Source organism: Electrona antarctica, assembly GCF_951216825.1.
Source record: "Electrona antarctica genome assembly, chromosome: 2".
NCBI classification, from domain to species: Eukaryota; Metazoa; Chordata; class Actinopteri; order Myctophiformes; family Myctophidae; genus Electrona; species Electrona antarctica.
Window position 1 is genome coordinate 14,512,142 of NC_136807.1, and position 16,845 is coordinate 14,528,986.

Sequence of the window (16,845 nt, forward strand, 5' to 3'; positions counted from 1 at the left end):
TGTTGTTGTCCTGGAAGTGCTCGGCTGCTCTATTAGCCTAGTACAATCACCCACAGAGATTTTGAAAAGATGACTAATGACAAAAAACTCCCTTATCTGCTGGGCGAAGTAGCAAACACAGCAGCAAGATTTGTGAGCTGCTGCGATAGGAGAAGGATATCGAATGTGTCATTCATTAATCATTCATTCATTCTAATCATATATCTGCATCGAGTGACCTCGGTACATATACACTCGGAGATTCTGACTTTGAATTGTATATTGTTGTTCCACTTTTTGCTCTGCAATGTATAAACGTATGTTTTCTCATGCCAATAAAGCCCTGAGAATTGAATTGAAAATGTAAAATTAAATTAGATTGAAATTGAATAGTGCTTGTGCACCCCCTCCTCAATGACATGTGTTAATCATGTGAAGTGGTTGAATGAAAGCGTTGAAGGTCTTCCCTCCTACAGCGTCATACAATCATTTCAACCGCTTTGTCCATATCTTATACTTCTGGCTATATACTCGAAAGCAGCAGATCCACAAGCTCATTATAGTGAGGTAGGTAAGTGATGTGCCGTGGCCTTGGTAGATCTGATATTTCTTGCAAATGCAAATCAATCAATGTGGTCCTTCCTTGGTGTACACAGAATGATCTGTGAGTGTTAATCAGGTGAAGTGCTTCACCCCCAGCTTGGCATTGACATACACTGATGACGTCGATTCACTCACACGTTCCTGTCAGTGATACAAGTAGTTTCGAGGAAGCAATATGGTTGGTTGAAATAGCTCTCTATAGTACCCGTGCTTCAAACGAGCATCACTGCACACCTCCAGCCTCCTGAGCAGTGTTGGGCAATATTACTTAGGGAAGTAATATGTTACTTTGTTACTTATTACTCCTTAGAAAAAGTAATAATATTATATTACTTATTACTTGGAATCAAGAGTAATATAGTTACATATTACTTATATATATATTACCTTTCTACCTGCATATTCCACATTTGAAATTCAACATAAACAATCTGAACTGCACACACTGGCCGAAGCATCTCAAAACGGACAGTAATATGTAGGCTATTGTATACATAAACAAATAATAAAATAAAGCAATAGTCTCTGACCTTTCCAGGCAGCCTGACATTGGATCTCACAGCAGGTATTTTGATAGACTATGATCAGTATGATGGATGAGGGCAATTGGCGAATCAACTGTGGATACGGGTAACATCTCCTCTACAGTGAGTCTAGTCTACACTGACTAGACCAACGAGCAACAAGCTTCTTCAGATGGTCTCCATTTAACGTGCCGGCGGTATCTCTACAGAAATCCAGTCTCTGTTGTTTTATTTGCGTGGGGGGCGATCTGTGTTTTCAAGTGTATTTTTGCCCATGCAAAGTTGACAACGGACATTATATTCTTGGCATCTTTGACAGACAAGAATACAAAATAATGCAGATACATTTCTCCGTCATCAGCGTCATGTATGTTCCACCACTGTCTCTGCATGATCTTGTGGAACTGCTCAGCGCATCGGTCGCATATGCTACGTCATACATTTGCACAGGCTGCGGTGCATTCTAAAAGAACAGATCTACAAGCTACAATGCATCTCTGTTGTTAGCGGTTGATAGTTTGTAGATCTGTTCTATTTTCGCATGCAACAACTTGCTACTCTGAGTACATAAATATGAACAAAAATTACGCTCATTTGTAACGAGTAACGCAGCGTATTTTAGAGTAAATATGTATAATATTAGCTTTTTGGAAGTTTTATTTTACTAGTAAGCCACCCCTAGTATAGTCTATTTCCTAGTATTCCTACACATTGTGGATACGTTTAACACGTTTAAGTGGTTAAATCTATCTGCAGGTTATATAAATACGTAACCAATCTAGACTATTAACTGGTTCCGCGCCACCCCGAGAAACCGAGATTAATGCACCTTTGCAATGGATGCCATGCCCGGCATCCCGAGATTTGTTTTATTCCCCATAATCCAGGGGTAAAAAATAAAAAACGTACGAACGGACCGTGACGTTTACCTAAAAACAGCCAAAATACTTGTGTGCACGCTCATGCACGCGCGGTCTTTATGTGCATTATGGATCATAATATGCTCAAAATGTGAAAGTTCTACATTGCATCCATTGGAAAACATTCCTAAAATGTAACAGTTTTGGACATACAGAGATGATTACACCGCACGCACGCACGCACGCACACGCGCACGCGCGCACGCGCACACACGCACACACGCACACACACACACACACACACACACACACACACACACACACACACACACACACACACAGCAGATGGGAGACAAGGTGAAGCCTGGAGCTCCATACTGACACCTGGTGGAGATGCACAACATGCAGATTACATAACACACACACCCATGCATGATTTATTCATGTGAATTCATCTGGCTGCTGTTGTGCATCACTCTGCAGTATATGTTAACACACACTATGCAGTATACGTTAACACACACTGCTATGAACACTACATTAACACTGGGCATGTGCACACATAGACATCAAAGGGGGCTTGAGCCCCTGCCCTTTTACATGTCTGTAAAACAACTTCCCTTTCCAGACCACGGATGCAGCATTTAGTGATGGTGAAAGACATGAAAATGCCACTTCTTTCCATGCCAGATACTGGAAGGCAGCATCCAGGAGAAAGTCTCCTGAACTTGGAACGCGTCGCAGCGATCGATCATTTTTGCTAATTATGTCCAGTGTCCAAGTGCCCTCTTACGGGATTTCAGCCCCTGCCTCTCGCTCTAAATGGTAAATGGTAAATGGTGCATTTATATAGCGCCTTTATCCAAGGCACTTTACATAGATGCATTACATTCACCCATTCACACACACATTCATACACCGATTGCGGCGGAAGCCATGCAAGGTACCAACCAGCATATCGGGAGCAATTTGGGGTTCAGTGTCTTGCCCAAGGACACTTCGACATGTAGCCAGGAGGAGCCGGGATTCGAACCGCCGACCCATGGATCATTGGACGACCTGCTCTACCTCTTGAGCCACAGTCGCCCACAATCTCTCTGCACATCTCTGATTAACACCTACTACACACTGCTATGATCACTACATTAACACCACAAACTGCTACAACCGACAAGGTTCAAAACCACGGCGGCGACACCAAAGACGTTGAGATCCTAATGGGCGTCCCACAGGGTGACACTCTGGCCCCACCCCTTCCTGTTCATTATAGCGATGGATGCACTGGGGTTCACTCTGGTCCCGAGGAGGTCAGGGCAAGTACCCTATCAATCAGGATTACTGACCTCCATCCTCCACTATGCAGATGACATTGCCCTATAGTCAGTCTCGCATAAAGCACAGCAAAGAAAGGAAATATTGGCAGTAGAAATAAGAGTGCAGGGAGATCGGCCTCAAGCTCAATGCCAAGAAAACTAAAGTACTAGTCTCGTGTGGCCAGACTGTTGCCTCTCGCAATTTTCAAATGCTTCCGTTTCGTCTACAGTTTTATCCCAATATAAATAGACTGGGATTTCAGGAAATTGTATTTCCAGACTCTATATAGCATTCGGATATATAGCTGTCTGGCTACGCAAGACTAGTGAAGTAGCCTACTGACAGATAACACAGAAGACGAAAGCACTGCCAATGCGGACAGGGCGGTGCTCGAGGCAGTCGGGGACTTCAAATATCTCTGGGCCTGTACTGATTCAACGGAACAGGATGAAGACTCTCTCTCACTCTCTCTCTCTCCGTCTCTCTCTCTCTCCGTCTCTCTCTCTCTCTCTATGTTGTATTAATTCATATTGACAGAGTGAGGGTTGAGGTACTCACAGTCAGAAGCAGGATGTGTATTGATAGTAGAGTTAGATTAATCACACTGACAATGATGTCAGTCGCAGGAAACAGCCTGAAGAGAGAAAGAGAGAACACACATTATTATTATTATTACACAGAGGACAAATATGATGGTTAGTTAGTAGTTTAGAGGAGAAATATGATGTCACACGCAATGACGCAAAGGTCCTCAATGAGGAATACCAGACTGATTTATACTTGTGTGCCGTTGTCGCGCACCAAAAATAGCAGATGCAGAGAACCTAAAGTAGAGACCATTTCAGGAAGCTTGTCTCAAGCAGCCATGATTTCACCAGTGCTGACAGGGAGAATCCAGGCTGTTCCACTGGGATGTCTCGAAATATGCAAAGGATTCTTTGCCAATCTGATTCTTACAGCAAGGAGAACATTGGGGATGCCCTTAATGAGTTGGCTGCCAACAGTTTTTATTTTATTTTGTTTGTTTTTAATTAATGTTTGAAATAAAACAAATTAATTCACAAGCACTGTGTATCTGAAACATTTTCATAATTTCAGGGCCAAATTTCAGTCAGACAGACAGGCAGGCAGGCAGGCAGGCAGGCAGGCAGGCAGGCAGGCAGGCAGACAGACAGACAGACAGACAGACAGACAGACAGACAGACAGGCAGGCAGGCAGGCAGGCAGGCAGGCAGGCAGGCAGGCAGGCAGACAGACAGACAGACAGACAGACAGACAGACAGACAGACAGACAGACAGACAGACAGACAGACAGACAGACAGTGTGGAGATAATTCAGGGTGAACTGTGAACTGACAAAAGACCAGACATTATGAAGTGATGTCAGACCTTAATAGTCCAACCTTCCTTTCTGCGCTGGTATAATTAAATCCATTAGTCACTCCTTAATAATTCAGTGTGCATATAACTACTCTACTGATTAATTATTACTGCTGATGATCCCCATACACGCATCCATGATGACACCACCATACACACATCCACTGTGCACACACAATGTAATAAAAGGTCATAATTCTCACTATATAGAGAGCTTTGGGCAGGGCGAAATTAGCCATTGGGGCCGCGGCCAAGGGGCCCTTGGCCCTCAGGGGCCCTTCAGGGAAACTGGACTGCGTGGTACTGGGTTTGAGGCCCTGAAATGGGATCCTGGGGATCTTCATCGGCTGTTTGTGTTACATTTAGGTCAAAAAGATGATAAAAAAACAGAAAATGAAATTTCCACATGCACGCGCGCTGTGGGGGCCCCCCAAAAATACTGGCCTTATAGAGCCCTCGTAATGGTTAATTCGTCCCTATGGATGAAGCTAAACTATACAGTACAGATGTGCCGTTTTGAGAACTTCACATTTGCTGCCATTGGCAATTCAGTAGATTGTCAGTGCATTGTCAGAAACAGAACAATTCAGTAGATTGTCGATGCATTGTCAGAAACAGAACATCGTCAGTGAGAAAGGGGTGCATTTTGCCAAGGTGTTATATGTTAATTCTATTCAGATCCCCTGAATATAGAGTTCCTCTACTGGAATTTGCATTATGCTAATCAGTGAATAAAACCTGCAGGAAAAACAAAACCTTCAGGAAAAGATCTGGAACGTGTGTAGAGTTGGAATGGCACATCTTCACATCTTTATAGTATTATATTAATAACTGCAGTATAGGGCCAGGGCGTAGGGAGGAGTTTCGCTCAGAACGGGTTATTCTGGTTGCCATTTTCCTGCCTACCAGTAGGCTATAGTAGTAGGCTGCTAGGCTACATTTCCCAGCCTCACTGTGGATACATATACCATTGTAGATATAAAATAATTAAATAAACACTATATATGCTTTGGGTGTCAGATGACAAAATAACATAATAAACTTGTCCATTCCACTGCGGGCCGTCAGAATAATGCTTCCATTGTAGCCTTGCAGTGCGTTGACTGTCGGAGATATCAAATAATTAAATACACGCTGTATGGTTTCTTTGATTTGGGTGTCAGCTGACAAAATAACATAACCTTCAGCAACATTCCAAAACACATGTATGCTCTGCTCTCTACCTGTCCTCAAACGAGCATGACAGTGAAATCAAAATATTAATGGTCAGATCGCATACAGACAGATTGTTTATTTACTACTGCGGAGAGAACACATGTTTGACTGATCACGAATCACTCTTGTGGTGTTTTCCCTTCTCCCTGGTTCCATAAGGATATGTCCACATGTCTTCTCGTCAAGTAAGATGTAAACATTGAGAACTGTTTTGACGTGAGGGGAGGGGAGGCGGCTATCAGATCAGAACACTCGAACATTTTCTAACGGCATCTGCAAATAATAATAATACCACCGTCGACCCAGGACCATAGAGTAGAAGAGTTGTGACAAGTCAAAGATAGGAGAGATGGAAGATGGTGTACTGCAGTGACAGTGTACACACCAGTGTCACTGACAAGCAAACTTACGGACTACAGAATGGCAGCCAAGTAGCCTAGCATCCTACTAGCCTACATGTAGTCAGGAAGATGGCTCCCAAATAAGCCAAAATCCTACCAAACGCATCACTACGCCCTCCCCCTATAAAGCATGTCTAATAATATTTCTGCCTACACTAACCAATTGCTGTAATTAATACATTACAGTAACGTATTGTTAATGTTGTGTTGTTTAAAGGTCCCTGCACACTGCTGCGTTTTTCGGATTTTTAGCTGCGTTTTTCCGAAAAAACGTGCAACCACCTTAACTGTATTTTGCAATGCATAATTTCACCACGGTTAACTTCCCAGGCACTTTAGGGGCAGGCCCCATATTCAGTATGATAGCTCATTGTGATGTATTCATATTTTACTATATCTATTTATACTTATATGATTGTTTACCTGTCTTGGTACTAGTCTTTGATACTGTGTAAGAGGATAACAGGTGACACCTGTCTTTAATTACTGTTGATTGTATCTCACATATATAAAGATCTCACTTCCTGTTATCTTGTCATAACGCTGACGAAGGCCACACAGGCCGAAACGTAAATAGGTAAATAAAGTCATATCAAAAGGACATAAAATGAGTGCTGGCATTTTCTTCATTTCAATTTCACCATGGTGACAACGGGCCTTGAGATGGAGAGATGTGTCAGAGTCCTTATGAAATGTATTGTATGTATTGTAAAATGTATGAGTATTAAATAGTGGACAGTATCTGTCAGACCACATCAGTGACAAACTGTCTACCATATGGACCACACAATGACATCAACCTGTGTGACAATATCAGGCTGAATGTATTCAACACATTTCTACCTTTTATACACGAGTAAATGAGAGTAGAAATCTTTGGTTTGTTTCCTTAACCTTGTAGCAGCAGAAGGAGTATCTATTATTAACCACACTGTTTCTGACAGCACACTTTATAACAAGTTGTTCCAGAGATATTGAGTCCACAGCAGGTCAAAAGAACGTCTTCATTCTACGCCAGTAGTTCTCAAACTTTTTCATATCAATGTATTACTAGCCTCCGGACCCCGTTTGAAAAGATATGCCAGGGACCGCCCATAAGAGAAGGAACCATTTTAATTTCAAGGACCCACAGTTTGACATGCGGCTACAGACTCTCATTTAAGGCATTTCTAATCTCTGGGAACCTAATTTAAACAGTAAGGCAATGTTAATTTAACTCTGAGAGTGTACAAATCTAACCAAATGGACCCACTATGGTCCATTTGGTTACATTCATACACTCTCAGAGTTAGAGAGCCATAAGTGTCCATTTGGTTCATAACTATCATTTAGTTGGGAACCCCCTGGAACTCCCTCAAGGACCCTGGGCCCTGGGGGTCCCCGGACCCCACTTTGAGAGCCACTGCACTGTTCTGTACCAGCAGTACTTCTCAAACTTCTTTCAAGGACTCCAGAACTCTGGAACCACACTTTAGTAATGCGGGGGCATTTAAAAAGATAAATATATATTGTTTTGTCAATTGTAACTTTATACTAATGTTTTATATTTTTCATTTCATTCATGCTTTGTAATGAACAGTTTTGCAACATTACATGATTGACATTGACATGACTCACATGCTGATTGGCTATAGTATGCTCCTAGGCTGGCTCTAGCCCTGCGTCGCTACCATTAAAAAAATATGTCCTGGCGATTCAGGTCTGGTGACTCTTCCTACGGCGGTGTCAGTCTCGATCGAAAATTTCAAGATTCAAGACTTTATTGCCATGTCAACAGAGTTGATTGGAATTTGTGATCGCAGCAGCTGATTGGCCATCAGCCCCGTCACTTGACAGCATCAAACAACAAACATGGCTGCCCCCACTCACGACCATATCAATCTGGCTATTAAATCGACCTATGATAAATAGTTTCTTTACAGAAACGACAGGCTTTATAAACACCATCATCCGACATACAGTATTTTACCGCTTTTGATTACATGCTTGTAGCGCTCGTTGACTGTTTGTTTGGTTAGCAACCGGGTTAGCCATAGCCACATGATTGACAACAACGTCATCTGCTTTCCTACTATTCTGTTTGGTTGGTATGAACCAATCGCCGAAGACTGCCCTTTTGACAACGCCGATTCCAGAAACTCCTGCCATGGGGAGAGCATTCAGTCTGAATAATGAAGTGAAACGAAATGAAAATTCAGACTGAGTGTCAGGCTAGTAGGCCCTATGCTCCAAAATGAGTAAATATAAATCATATAGGCCCTCATTTATCAACACGGCGTACGGCAAAAAATGGGTGCACGCCGGAATTACCGCAATTTTTCATTCGGCATTTATCATTTCCGCAAAACCTTGAACTTGAACGTGAGCCAGGACAAAAATCACGTCAGGTCGGGAGCTGTCGTAGGCTTTGTCCTCACCTGTTTTTCTGTTGTAGAAAAGCGGAGCAGCATTGTTTGACCAGCTGATCAGGCTGTCACAGGCATCTAAACATATGTATTCACCCTTAAAATGTTTATATAAAACTGTATAGTATTAGGTATGTATATGGGCTACATGTAAAAAAAAAAAAAAAAAAAAGTAAAGGAATACATCAACGATGTGTCTTTGTGTCGTATGAAATTGGTAGGAGATTTCCAACTTTACAAGCAATTAAAATCACGCAATTAAAAACAATGTTGCAAGTTATATGCTTAAGCCATTTAAACAGTGTTTCGCATGAGCGCATACATGCGAGGATTTGGGCTGTCTGTGCTGGAATATTTCCATGATGGACGTTGGAGAGTATAGTGCAGTGCTGCAGCGTGGAGAGTCCCATCATGGGTAGCCTACTGTAGCCTAATCTACAATCTATGTTTAATAAACCTGACACGTCGCTCAAATGCCAAATGTACCGTGCCAGCGCAAGTGGGAACCAAGATAGGTAGGCTAACCCAGCCAGCCCACAGTGCCACATGATGCTACGGTTTTGGCTGCACATTCATATAATTGGCAGTTGACAGCCCAGCCACTGCAGCGACTAGCGACTGCGAGGCAATCTAAATAGACTGTCAAACGTGCATGGTCAGTTGGTCACGGTGTCACGGACGGACCACAGTGATGGAGACAGACAGACAGGACAGGAGGAGATGCACCTATTTGCAAAACAGCAGCGTGTGTGCCTATTTGTTATTTAATTCATGGTTCTCAGGTTTTCGTTCACTAATATATCTTGTTGTATATTAAATTAAAAAGACATAATTTATGCAACTAACAACACATTGACAGTTGCTTGCAAATTGCGATATGTGCGTGCATGTGTGGGGGGGGGGGGGTGAGGCGGGCAGCAAGGCAAGCGAGGCGAGAGGAGAAACAGACAGCTTTACAGCTTTATTTAGTTCATGCAGGTGTTCGTTCTTTATTTATTTAAGAACACACCAGTTGGGCTTGCAAGTTGCGTGTGTGTGCGTGCGTCTGTGTGTGTGTATTATTGGCTTTTTCCATCATGTAAAACGAGGGCGAGGCTTGATTTCATAGGGCGTGCCAGATTGATTTCAGCCGCCACATTTATCACTGGTAGGAATTAAATTAAGGAAGGATCAGCTGTTTGCGATCACTTTATAAATGCCGTGGCGACGTGAGTGTACTACAAAACCGACGCTCGAATTTGGGGCAGATTTTACACTCAATTTATTGATAAATGAGGGCCATAATGTCTAGAAAAATACGTACACATGTCTTGCATATTTAGTTGTTTATATTCTATAACTTAGCCATTGAGTTCTCACAGATCTGTACCCAGATATTGTAGGCTATTATTATACCATGCACCTGTAATCCTTGCCACCCCTGCTGGGAGGGCCAAAAATCGCCTATGCGCCCGTCAATAACCAGATCAGTAACGGCACGGTGGCACTGTTGCCTCACAGCCATAGGTCCCGGATTCGATTCATGCTGGGGATGCTGTGGGCATGTTCTCTCCTCCGCGTCATCAGCGCCCATACCCTAGTGGGGTTGGCAAAAGGGCCTTTCTGTGTGGAGTGTCCCCACAGTGAGGGTATACCCTCACAAAAAACCTGCAGTAAACCTAGCCTTATATACTGCCTGCCCCTGGCCTGCCGAGGTGTCTGATGGAGGGTAAAGGAACTGGTTGGAATGTTCCTTCCACCTGCAACGTCATACCTAAAAAAGAAAGTCTGGATGTGTTCTACATTGAACCAATTAATGAAAGGTAGGCTATTAAGAAGGGAATAAAATTCAGTTTTTTTAAATCATTGTACAAAAAAGAAATAGCTGATTTACAAGCTCACAACACGTAACATCTCAACGTGTTGTTGAGAATTGTAGATAGGCTATTTTAGCTACTTCTATGCGTCACTCTTAGTAGGTCATTCATTTAGGAAAGAAAACATAAAAATGTGAATTATGGAGACAAGGTGTTATGCCCGACAGTAAAGATATAGTGAGTATAAAATAGTTGTACATTTGCAGCGTGTCTAATAAACTGACTTGAGGTTTTGACATTAGCAGCTGTCTTCCTGATATGAACCCTCTTAGCTGAGCGGAGGAGGAGGGGGTACTCTATTGGCCGAGCGGAGCGGAGCGGGGAGGAGGAGGAACTCAACCCTCTCGGTTCTGACAACTGGAAATGTCAGGAAACCAGCGCTGTGTTCATAATGTTAACACGATTACTGTGTGCGTGTGTGTTTGTGTGCGTGCATGCATGCGTGTGTGGGTGCGTGCGTGCGTGGCTACTGAGACAAGCACTTGAATTAGTCAACCCCTGAGGATGACATGTTCCCTCGTTCAGAGTCATTCTCTCTCTCTCTCCCCCTCTCTCTCTCCCTCCCCCTCCGCTCTCTCTCTCTCTCTCTCTCTCTCTGTATCTAAGACACGTGGTTCATTGTGGTAGTAGCTCGCCCACAGTGATGATGATGTGGGGGGGGTCAGGAGAGGGGAGGAGCTTATGGAAGACTTCGGGGGCAGTGGGCCGGACGATGTTCCCTGGACCGTAACCTAATGGACCCGGAATGGATGGATGGATGTGCTCTCTCTCTCTCTATCCCCCTCTCCCTCCCCCCCCCCTCTCTCTCGCTCTACCCCCCTCCCCTCCCTCTCTCTCTCTCTCTCTCTCTCTCTGTGTGTCTATAAGTCTCTCTCTGTGTGTCTATGTCTCTCTCTCTCTCTCCCCATGTATAATGTCTGTATGGAAGGAGTGCAGGGTTAGCAGGGAGAGCAGGGCTGAGCCTGATGCTGCTGCAATGCAGAGGTTTATACACCGCACGCACGCATGCTCGCATGCATGCACGCACGCCACGCACGCACGCACGCACGCACGCACGCACGCACGCACGCACGCACGCACGCACGCACGCACGCACATACGCACGCACATACGCACATACGCACGCACGCACATACACACGCACGCATGCACGCACTCACGCACGCACGCACGCACGCACGCACGCACGCACGCACGCACGCACACAGGTTTGTATTACTATTCTTGAGAGACAACATTTTAGGATGCCATTAAAAATAGGATAAAATGGTAGAGAAACAAATGATCTACAAGATCGGGGTTGTATAGATCGGCTATTTTTCGGTGTTTGAAATCGGTGCACCACTATGTATAACTTAAAATATGTATCGTTTTCCTATTAAGCTTATTTTCTATAATCTCAATGGAAGCCACATGACGATACAAAGCTACCTTTCATTAACGATGGAAGCCACATGTTACTATATTAATAATAAATACTAGATAGCTCGAGTAGCTCTCTACTCTAATAATTTACGATATAACATTAGTGGACTGGATATACTCGATCCCACACTATACTGTAAGTAGCACAAGGGGGTTCCACCGCGCTTCCATGCTATTTTAGGCTGGTCCGGTGCATCTCAGGAGCAGGACTGGTATGATGTAGAAGGACAGCCAAAGCCTATATTTAGCAGGGTGCAAGTTTAAAAAAAAGTCACACCCGTGTGAAGTGAGGGGCGCTCTTATCATCATACATCATCATACATCATCTCATCTCATTCCGGCCAATCACGATTCCGTCTTCCCTTTTTTTTGCCCTCGCTTCAAACCAGGAAAGCTGGGGCATAGGAGGGGCTAGCACGCCCCTCAAAAAGAGCCAACGTTTTGACATAACGATGACATATTTGTCAGGTCATCGACTTGACGAAGATGTAGTTACATGGAAACATATTTTTGACTTTGCAACTTTAACTGTCCGAGACTGCTCCACTGCACTAGTACTACGTTGGATCCATTTGGACATAGAATATTTCTACCTGACAGAGATGATATAGTGACTGTTGTTATGTCAGCGTCAGCACGCACGCACGCACGCACACACACACACGCACACGCAGTGCTGAGACAGACAGAATGGAGGATTGTCCATCAGAATCCTGCTGTGTGTTGCTGACATCATCAGGGTTTATTTACAGCCAAGAGAGAAAAACGCTGAATGGAAGCAGTTTGACTGAAGACCTGCAGTGTTCAGAATGCACAGAAGAGCTGCCTGCATTTACCGTAGAAGAGCTATATTGCTAATAGCAAACATATTCAGTGCTTATCTAAACGCCTTATGAACATAATCTTCATATAACTGGTCCACACTATGCTCACGAATGCTCAACATGGCTAGCCTGGCTAATAAGCCAGACCGAATCAGCCGTTGGCAAAAAAGAAATTGCCTGCCGGCGGATTACAGTCTGGAGAGGCTCAATTGTACGCCCATTTCCTACACCAGAGAACTGGTGTGGCCAATCGGGACACGGTATGCAATATGGGCGGGCTTTGGTACAGTGACGTTCAATGCTTGAGACCTTTGACTGACAGTAGCTCTGACCAATTGCGTAAAAAAGAGAAAATATTTGAACCCGCCCCCCGGGAAACAAGATCCATACACAGCATCTCCAGACTCAAATACCACACGACAGTGTGATTTGAGTCTGGCTTATTAGCCAGGCTACAACATGGCACCATTTCTGACTAGTCACTCTGTGTTTCATTAGCCTGGGCAGCATTCCTTTTGATATCGTTACGCCATGCTGTAGTCATTGTTTTTGTAGTCATCAGGCCGGAACCCTCAATCTGGAACTGCCTTTCCCTCAAACCGGAAGAATAACAATCCCAATAAAAAAAATCCCAATAAAAGCGTGACTCGTACTACGCCGCATCAAGGCTATTATTGGGAAGGTATTATTCTTCCGGTTTGAGGGAAAAGGATGTTCTGGTTTAGATGGTTCTGGCCTGATGACTATACATGACTCAATAACCTGGCTCCCCCCTACCTCTCCGATCTTCTCGAACCATATGTCCCCCTCCGCTCCCTCAGGTCCAGTGAAGCCAACCTCCTGAAGGTCCGCAAGGCCAAGTACCGCACCTGGGGGGACAGGGCCTTCTATGTTTCGGCCCCCAACCTCTGGAATGAACTCCCCAACCATCTCAGAGCTGCTCCCTCTCTCCTCTCATTCAAAACCTCACTCAAAACCCACCTCTTCAGGATAGCTTTCCCCAGCTGAGGTCTGGATAGGATGTCCCCCCTTCCCTCGTTTATCCTTTTATCTTTTTAACCCTGTACTGTTGTTGTTTTGTTATGCTTTGTTTTTTTCTTAATAAAGTCTGTTCCTATTGTTCCTATGTAAAGCGCTTTGGGTATTTAGAAAAGCGCTATATAAATTTGAGCTATTATTATTATTATTATTATTATTATTATACAAAACACTGACTACAACATGACGTTAACGATATCATCTGCTCTCGAGCGGATCACACGGCAATTTATTAACACATACCAGGCTTGCCTCTGAGGTGGAAAGCTTGGTGACACGAGGTTAGCGTTTCATTGGTGAGGTTTGGACAGTTCAGAAACCTGTGACATCATATACTCACTCTGTGTCTCATTGGTGGGCTGTGGACATAGATCTGCTAGTTTCCAAAAGATTATATAACAAATATGAAAATGTTGAATGGGACATTCTGCACAATGAGTACTTTTACTTTTGGTACTTTAAGTGCAGTTTGAAGCCAATAGGGCATACGTTTGTACTTTTATTCAAGTACATTTAGAGTATTTCTATATTGCAGAATTGATGCCTTTACTTAAGTAAAACATTTGAGTTGTTTTTTCCACCATTGTTCATCATCATACTCTAGTCTACTCTATAAATAATGTAGGAACCAGCGAGCAAGATATAGACCTTGAGTACAGACAGTGTTGAGAGCATTGTGTTCTGTTCAATATCGCCGAAAGTTACTTGACATTTATGAGGTTTCATGAGCGTCGATAAGGTCTGATAAGGTTTCGTTTGTCCCCCGGCGAGATGGCTCGTTCTGCTGCTGCTGCTCTGTCTCCCCCAAAACACACTTTCACTTGGACGTTTACAGACAGACAGACAGACAGACAGACAGACAGACAGACAGACAGGCAGGCAGGCAGGCAGGCAGAGCAGCAGCATTCTGTTTATGTTGTTCATAAATCAATGCTATTGAACACCTTTTATACAACACGCACGCACGCGCACACGCACACACACACACACACACACACACACACACACACACACACACACACACACACACACCCTCTTGTATACCCTCTTATAGTCAGCTAGCATTCTGCAGAAACAAATGGGAAAATGAGTAAAGAAAAAAAAAACTAGCCTATAGCCTATATAAAAACTGTTTCTTAAACCTTCATCGATTCCACGAGGGAAACTCATCTACTTGGTAAATATCACATAGTTACATAATGAACCCTTATGGGCACTAATTAAAGATCATTAATGATAATCATGTTTTAAACAGTATACTGTAGATGCAACGCTGTCGCTTGAGGAGAAACGCAGGAGAAAATGTCATCGCAACATTCTGAATGTTCAGGAGAATGTTGGATTCAAAATGGAGTCTGTTCTTTTGGTTTAGGGGTTGTCTTCACAGTACATCACTATGTAAATAATATGCAACATATAATCAATATTAATTAATTAGAGACTGATTTATGAGACCGATATTGACTGACTGTCAATGAAACATAAGCACATGATGTGAACAGGCCTACGCTTCATTCATCTTTACAGATAACAAACCAAAATACGTGTTATTGTCACCAAGAGCAATAGAGGATACATTTAAGCTGCCACTCTAATGTTGCGTTCACACGGGCAGATGCAAAGATACAGTCTACCATTCATTGTCAATGGAAGCCAGCAACGTGAAGCTACCAAGCAAATCTGACATTTGTACAGTAGCTGCTGCAAAAGCTACAGATTTAAGCTGAGCTGGGTTCAACTTCCAGATGCAAAGCTACAAAGCTACATGCTGGATTGTTGTTGCGTTTTTCTCAATCTCCCCCGCCGGCCGCCGCCCTCCGACACACGTTACTATACGGACGCATGCTTGATGACTTCAACGACCATGTGAACAACAAATGTACTAAGCGACAAAGTGACAAATATGCTGTGATCTTTGCAGCTTTGCATATGCCTCGTGTGAATGCAACATTAGACTTATTTGATTGAATAAAAGGTTATTTTGAACAAATCTGTGCAACCAATTCGAGCTAGTTGGAAGTATACATCCTTTCTCTTCCTGGGGAGTTAGCGTGCTGATATAGAAGCCATTGATGAAGCATTATTAAAACATGAATAAATACATTATTACCTAATTGAAATGAGAAATGACCAAACCAGAGTCTTAGAAGAAGAGTCGTGACACGCTTTGATCTCACCGCTCATTCAATCTCAATGTGCATAGTTCCAAACATTGGAACTATGTAATTGAGATAGAATGAGCACTTCCACATTCCATTCTTACAATGGGAGTCAGCGCTAGTGTTGTCACTCTCATACTGGATCACGCTGGACCAAACCTGCCTACTGATGATGTCATTGGTAGATAGGGTTCTGAAGTGTCCTCAGCCCTCCTCTGAGACACAGATAGCCTGGCTAATGAGTCAGACACAAATCTGCCGTTGGCATTTTTTTTTAAATATGAGTCTGGCTTATTAGCCAGGCTAAGACACAGAGTGAGTATAGTACCTTATTATAATGGGCATTAGTATGGGCCAATTATATGAACATAAGGTTGAAAATGGGTGAAGTGCTCCTTTAGGCTCATCCATCCATCCATCTTCAACCGCTTATCTGTAGTGGGGTCGCGGGGCAACAGCTCCAGACTTCCCTCTCCAGAGCAACATTAGTAACTTCCTCCTGGGGGATCCCGAGGCGTGCCCAGGCCAGTGTGGAGATGGAATCCCCCCATCTGGTCCTTGGTCTGCCCCAGGGTCTCCTCCCAGTGGGACGTGCATCGAGGACCTCCCTAGGGAGAAGCTCGAGAGGCATCCTAACCAGATGCCCGAACCACCTAAGCTGGCTCCTTTCCAAGCAAAGAAGATTGCTTGGTATAGACAGAGAGCTTTGCCTTCTGGCACAGCTCTCTTTCCAGTGCAATACAACGACTGCAATACCGTCCCCGCCGCTCCTGTTCCCTGACTGATCTCCTTCTCCTTCCTTCCCTCACTCGAACAAGACCCTGAGATACAGTACTTAAACTCCTTCACTTGGGGTAATGTC

General features: G+C 43.7%; 1 protein-coding gene across 1 annotated transcript in view; it reads right to left on the minus strand.

Annotated features, from left to right (window-relative positions):
* LOC306941921 (synaptotagmin-1-like) overlaps positions 1 to 16,845 on the minus strand; it is a gene marked incomplete at its 3' end in the record, with an annotated part of 103,443 nt that overhangs the window by 58,252 nt on the left and 28,346 nt on the right. The window contains exon 3 of the mRNA XM_079527559.1: positions 3,839 to 3,914. The remainder of the gene's footprint in view (positions 1 to 3,838; positions 3,915 to 16,845) is intronic.